This window comes from Nicotiana sylvestris, chromosome 8 (assembly GCF_000393655.2).
Source record: "Nicotiana sylvestris chromosome 8, ASM39365v2, whole genome shotgun sequence".
Lineage (NCBI taxonomy): Eukaryota > Viridiplantae > Streptophyta > Magnoliopsida > Solanales > Solanaceae > Nicotiana > Nicotiana sylvestris.
The window spans coordinates 69,904,554-69,910,946 of NC_091064.1; positions in this window are offsets into that span (position 1 = coordinate 69,904,554).

Here is a 6,393-nt window from a genome sequence, read left to right on the forward strand (position 1 = left end):
TCAGATATGCATCGATGGCTTGTAATTCCCCGATCAAGGGGCGAGATACAATCTCTTTGTGTTGATGTTGGTCCAGTTTGGAGGACTTGAGGCCAGATTGTTTGCCTATAGCTTGAGCACCGAGGTGCTGATTGTGTGAGCAAGTGCTTTTAAATTTATATGTTCGGTATTTTTCCTATTAGTGGAAGTGACGGCGGGATGGCTATGTAATGAGAATGTTAGTGCTGCGAGATGTATTCGTATGATTTGGAAGTGACGAGAAAGGTCTGCTGGAGGATAGAAGAACTATTAGGTGCTTGATTTCCGTCTTGATTTGAGTTATAGCCCGAGTTATGGGCGTGTGAAGAATCTTTTCATATCTCCTAGTTGGGAGTGGAGTAGATTTCATATTGCGGTATGAGTTCAGACTCAGGAAGACTAAGTGACCGTGTAATGGTTATGACGGTGGAAGGTATACATAAAAGTTAGTTTAAGGCGAAGCAGGTGGGTTATCTCCTGCGAATTGTTCTGGGGTTGTGTGATCTTTATGTTGTCTGTTAGAAGATCCCATTTACAAGCGAAACATATGTGTGAATTTAATTTGGGTCCCTTAAGAGAGTGGGTTTAATTGTTACGAGAGTAAATGCAAGATTTGTAGAAGATATGAAGTACCAGATGGTCTGTGTTCCACGAGCTTATGAAGGATTGAGTTAATCTCACTATGGTATTATGGCAGCAATAGAGTATATGCATTATGAGTTATTGAGTGTTTTTTGATCTATGGCTTCAGGCCAGGTGGGGGAGTCTGCTATTGATTAGTTGATTGCACGTTTATGTGCTATGTTGGTCCCAGTTCAAGGCGTTCGGACGAATCAGTTATGGCCTACGGGGATTGAGATCGAGGATGGCTCGAGTAAAGGAAAAAAAATCTTAACAAGGTATATAGTATGCTTCATAAGTGTGTAAGAATCACAGAATGTCTTGAGTTGTTATTGGTAAAGGATGCTCGGTGCATAGAGCAGGGAGTTGCTTGGTTGTAATGGAATGATGTCATATTCAGCGGTGTCGGAGTGCTAATGAGGCACAGGTTGATCGGTTCGTTTGATCAGACTAATTGCAATTTGAGTAGAGTGAATAACTCGTGGGAGTGGTTCTAATGTGTTTAAGATTCTACATGTAATAATAGGGTAAGTTAAAGTTGTATATGTGGTTAGAGACTGAGTTTTCATTGGAATATGTCAAGACTTGTGGTGTTTTCTATATTAATTGTGGGATTCTATGTATCAGTATCAGGATGTAACGAATTTAGATTCGCAGGAAGTTCTTCAGAGTAAAGTATTCTCGAATGTGGTGTTTCTGGGAATATTTGAGAGAGTATTCAGTGGCTTATGGGTCTTAGACAGTGTGGTTTTATGCTTTGTCTCGTGTGGTAAGCCTGGGTTGAGGCATTATGGTGATATAGCAAGAGGGAATATCCAGTTGAAGATGAATCAGAAGGAAATTTCGATAGACGGAGTAGCTTGATAGTAGACCAGACCGATAGGGTAAGGATATGATTAATTCCGTGTGTGTGTTCGAGGTAATGGATTCTTGTAGGTATTTTGCAGCAATGCTCTTAAGTTTTGATGGCTTGCTTATCTTGGTCGAGTTAGAAGGATTCAGTCCTGGTAGGTCTGATTTGTGCAAAGGGGACTCAGAGAGTTCTTGATGGTTTTTACCGTGATTTGGAGATGTATATTTTCTATGGGCATGCAGAGCAGTGGATGTATAGTGATTTTTCTTCTAGATGGGACCGATGGAAAGTTCTTGACTAGTTGAGTGAATAGATGTATGTGGCTCGGAAGGGAGATGAAGTTCTCATGTTATCCTAGGATGGTATAGTATATGCGGTATATTGTGCGGACCGAGATTTGCGTGTGTAAGGTTACGGTTCAGTTCTGAAAGGAAGTTCATGAAACTCTTAGGCAGCAGGTAGCCTCAGATGATTAAGGAAATGGTATTGCCAATCAGAAGTGATTTTACAAGAATATATGTTTCAGGAAAGGCAATGTGATTAAGTTGATGGCACTTCGGTAGTATTGCGGCACTATTTGGCTAGATCGACTGCTGACATTCGAGTTTGCTTGGGGTCACAGGGGAATATTTGAATATCTCCCATGGAGTGATTTAGTATTTGAGGTGTGGTATGTGTTTAGACGGTGGAATTGGGATCAGGTATGATGATTCGTGTGCTATATAGAGTTGGAGACTGGGAGTCCTCATGTTCAGGCTATGTTGCGGTCGTGAGTCGCGTGTATCGGCACTGTGTAGTGACTATCGAGGTTTGGAGATTCGAGCGGATCTTTTATTGCTTGGTATGTAAGATTAGGAAGTTATATTGGGTTCATACTGGTTGTCTCCGTGTTGTGTCATTCTGTACTATTGCGCTAAGGCGGCGTTGTTGACTATGCCGGAAAATGCTACGGATTGCGGGGCGATGTTCGGCGGATTATGTCCTATTGGAGGAATTTTACATGTCGAAGACCCAGCGGACGGCTAGGAAGGATTTGTCTTTCTTATTTGGGCTCTTGTGATGAGTGTTAGTGCTGAGGCTCTTTATGTTGATTCAGTTCCGGTGGTGAGGGACTTTTCGGATGTGTTTCTTGTGGTCGGGCATGGCGCCGAGCAAGGTTGTTGATTTCGGTATTGATTTGGTGTGGGGAACCATATCGTATGGCACCGATAGGAGTTATAGTAGTGGAAGGAACAACTTTAGGATTTCCTTGATAAAGAGTTCATTGGTGGACCGATGTGGATGCGTGTTCTAACTTGAGTCGGCTTGGTTGGCTCTAAATTGCATTGATGAGAGATGTGTCGATTCGACTGTTATTGAGCTTATTAGTAATCTGGGGAGGTCTGTGAATTACCTTTCTGTGTTGCGAGATGTATGATTTGTTGGTTATGGGCACATATGGTGCGGTTCTATTGTGGTTCATAGTCGAAGTCGAGCAGGAAGAGTAATTGGGTGTTGCTCGGTGAATGTCGTATTGGTTATGTTCTATCGGGTTTGCGTGGTATATGTTATTTGCTTCACTGTGGGTGTAATGAATTTGCTTTGGTTCCAGACATCAAATTGTACATGGTTGTCGCTTTTGAGCATCGTGACTTGGGGTGTTTTATGTGGAGCAGTGTTTGATAGGATCACGCATTACAGCGAAGCTATGTGGAGATATGACCTTGCGGATTAAATTCGTGTGTTCTATTCTATGATGTGAGACGGGTTCTCAGCCTTGTGTTGTGGTAGTACTGGTGAGCTTGCGGTACAGCTCTTTCATTTGAGTCATTTTTATGATTTGAGTACGTTCGGATTGTTGCTTATTGTGCGTATTGCGCAAGTTGGGGCCTTAGTCTGTACTGAGGTGTCATGTCACCTATGTAGTTGTGTTGGATTAGATGAGATCGTTGGGATTTTTAATGAATACAAACGGATTCGATTTCAGCATGTCGGGAGGATAAATATTGAGGCTCGGCTCAGAAATTTGCTATGGTCCTTGCCAAAGGAGAAGGGCCTTATGAATGGTTGATCTGAGAAATGGTTATGGTTTATTGCGTGTTTCAATCATCATTGGCAGTATATGGAAGTGTTAGAATGAGACTTTAGTTGATAAGAGGTTTTCTATCGGTATTCGGTTGTTATGTGCAGCTGTTGTGATTAAAAGTTATCGCTACGAGTGTTTGAGTTATGTGGTATATCATGTGATTGCACCTGAGATAGCAGATATGGTTTGTTACAGCCTGTTCGGACTTATTCACAGTATAAATGTGAGATTCTAATCGTATTGAGGATTTTAGAAGCAGAAATATGGTTCTATGATTTATGGACTAGGATGGATTGTGAAATTTCAGTTATATTGTGTTATCGAACCTATATGAGATAGGGTGACATGGGATCACCCCCGGGTATATGCATGGTAAAGTTATTCAGTTATTGGTTGGCTTCTAGAACAACTATGGGTACGTTCGAGGACGAACGTGTGTTTAAGTGGGGGAGGATGTAGTGACCCGACCGGTCATTTTGAGCTTTTGCACTTTGATCGCCAGTTCTCGGGCATGACTTGCCCGGTATGATGTATTATGACTGATGTAAATCGTTGATTTTGGTTTTTACGGAAATCGGTATGAATTTGAAAGAATAGTCTCAGTTGAAAGCTTTGAATTTGAAAGGTTTGACCAAGAGTTGACTTATTTGTATATGAGCTCGGATCGGAAATTTTATGATTTGGTTAGCTTTGTTGGGTGACTTATGACTTAGGAGCGTGATCGTAATTGGTTTTGGAGGTCCGGTGTAGAATTAGGCTTGAATTGGCTAAATTAGTGTTTTGGCGAATTCCGATTGATAGGTGAGATTTCGATCCGAGGGTCGGAATGGAATTCCGAGAGTTGATGTAGCTTCATTATGTTATTTTTGATGTGTGTGCAAAATTTCAGGTCATTCGGACGTGGTTTGGCTGGGGTTTTTATCGAAAGCGTATTTCGAAAGTTTTTAGAAAACTTAGGCTTGAATTCAATGTGAATTGATGGATTTGGTGTTGTTTGAGTTGTTTTGATGATTGGAACTAGCTTGAATGAGATTTTAGGATGTGTTGGTGCTTTTCTGGTTGAGGTCCCGGGGGCCTCGGGTAAGGTTCGGGTGGTCATTCGGATCATTTTGAAGTTTGGAAATTGAAGAAAAATCTGCTCAGCTATTGCAAAGATTTATCTCTTCGCGTTTGCGAGTGGAGTCTCGCGTTCGCGAAGAAGGATTGAGGAAGGCCAGGAGATTAGGTTTCGCATTCGCAAGAGAGACTTTGCGTTCCCGGAGGGATGGACCGGTAGGCATCGCGTTCACGTGAGACTGGGTCGCGTTCGCGTAGGTTGGCGAAGTGATGCACCGCGTTCGCGAGGTTAAAGACGTGTTCGTGATGAGTGGGATGTGTAAGGCATCGCGTTCGCGTCTGCCATGCCGCGTTCGCGAAGAGTAAAAGTTGGTCAACGCAATTTTGTGCTACGCGTTCGCGAGAGGTTGACCGCGTTCGCGAAGAAAGAAGGGTCAGACCTGGGCAGAATGTTTTAAGTCATTTAATCCGCGATTTTGGGGCTTATTTCCCCCATTATTGATCATCTTGAGAGCTTGTTGAAGGAAATAGAAGAGAGATTCAAGGGGAATCACCTAGAGGTAATATTGTTTAACTCAATACTCGATTATTATTGTGAAATCCACCAAGAAAATTCATGGAACTAAGCCTAAAATTGAAAAGCTAGGGCTTGAGAAAATTGGGCTTTTGATTTGAGATTTAGAGGACCATTTGGGGTCGAATTTGAGAACTTTTGGTATGTATGAACTCATGGGGAGATAAGGAATCTAATGATATGAAAAATTCTAAGTTTCGAGAAGTGGGCCCGGGGCTCGAGTCTTGCTAATTTCAGGATTTTTGATATTTTCGATTGTTTTAGCTTGGGCTTTGTTCCCTTAGCATATTGTGACGTATTCGTTCTGCTTTTGGTTAGATTCGACACACGTGGAGGCCAATTCTAGGGGCAAAGGCGTCGTGAACTAGAGTTGTATCCGGTTCGAGGTGAGTAATGATTGTAAATGATACTCTGAGGGTTTGAAACCCTGGATTTGCACATCGTAGTGCTATATTGAGGTGAGACATGCGCTGATAATGAGCGTGGGGTTGTTTACTATTGAGGATTGTGACTTGGTCCGTCCCGATTGATGATTTTATTGCACATTTGACTTAAACCTGTTTGTTAGCATCATGATTTGGGCTGATTGCCATATTTGGGCTTCGTGCTAACTATTTGAACCCTACGGGGATTTATATCATTATTTCCTCACTTTTTGACTTATTAATTGAACTCAGTCCTGTTGATATTTACTGTTTTACAAACTCAGCCAATGTTCCTCATATTTGAAACTTAAATGATATTTCTAAATGATGCTTTGGGTTAAGAACTACTGTTTTACTGATGCCCGAGGGGCTTGTGATGATTTTCGGACTGAGTGAGGCCGAGGGCCATATATGAGAATATGCTGAGTGATATGAGGCCGAGGGCCTGAGACACTTTTTATACGCCACGAGGTGGCTTGAGTGATGTGAAGACGAGTGCCGAGTGATGTGAGGCCGAGTGCCGAGAGATGATGCCACGAGGTGGCTTGATATAGCGCTTGGGCCATAAGGGGCCCCTCCGGAGTCTGCACCCCCACAGTAAGCGCAGGTACCCATCATGATCTGAGAGTGAGCCCAAGGGGCTGAGATTGTTCTGAGAGTGAGCCCGAGGGGCTGGTATTATTCTGAAAGTGAGCCCGAGGGACTGGTACTGTTCTGAGAGATTGCCCGAGGTGCAAACCTTTATGTGTTCATCTTTCATATTTACTTGGCATTTTACCTG